This window comes from Theobroma umbraticum, unplaced genomic scaffold (genome assembly GCF_002168275.2).
Source record: "Theobroma umbraticum cultivar Fairchild unplaced genomic scaffold, ASM216827v3 scaffold_228.0, whole genome shotgun sequence".
Classification (NCBI taxonomy): domain Eukaryota; kingdom Viridiplantae; phylum Streptophyta; class Magnoliopsida; order Malvales; family Malvaceae; genus Theobroma; species Theobroma umbraticum.
Genome location: NW_018397274.1, coordinates 592,972 through 593,413, shown reverse-complemented (window position 1 = coordinate 593,413; position 442 = coordinate 592,972). Strand labels below are relative to the sequence as shown.

At 25.6% G+C, this 442-nt stretch overlaps 1 protein-coding gene across 1 annotated transcript in view; it reads right to left on the bottom strand.

Moving 5' to 3' along the window:
* Nucleotides 1–442, bottom strand: part of LOC110427310 (tetrahydroberberine oxidase-like) — a 6,259-nt gene that overhangs the window by 4,079 nt on the left and 1,738 nt on the right. The window lies entirely within an intron of this gene.

Genomic DNA, 442 nt, shown 5'->3' with positions numbered 1-442 from the left:
TTGACCAATATTTGTGTACGTACATTACTATAATCCCTTTATTTTCATTGGTTTAATGTTTCTCCTCGTAATCAAGTTTTATACAATTTGGATATGATGAAAAGAAAATAAGGAGAGTAGAGAGAGAGAGAAATTAACAATGCCTAAAACATTGACGAGGATGGAGCATAGGAATCTTCTTTGGTTGAAATATCAACTCTAGACTTTCATTATTATAGAACAAAATATGCAACAGAATGTTATGAAAAATATTCCCCAATTCACTAAAAGAAACACAAAAATATACCATGAAAATGTTCTTAAAAATGTATATAAATGATTGCCTATATCTTGCAAATTTGGAATTAGAATTTTTTAAAATAAAAATAAAGATTATGACATGAAAAACTATTACTTTTTTTTTTTATAATTCAAGGCACGTAAAGTTTTATTTCTAAATATA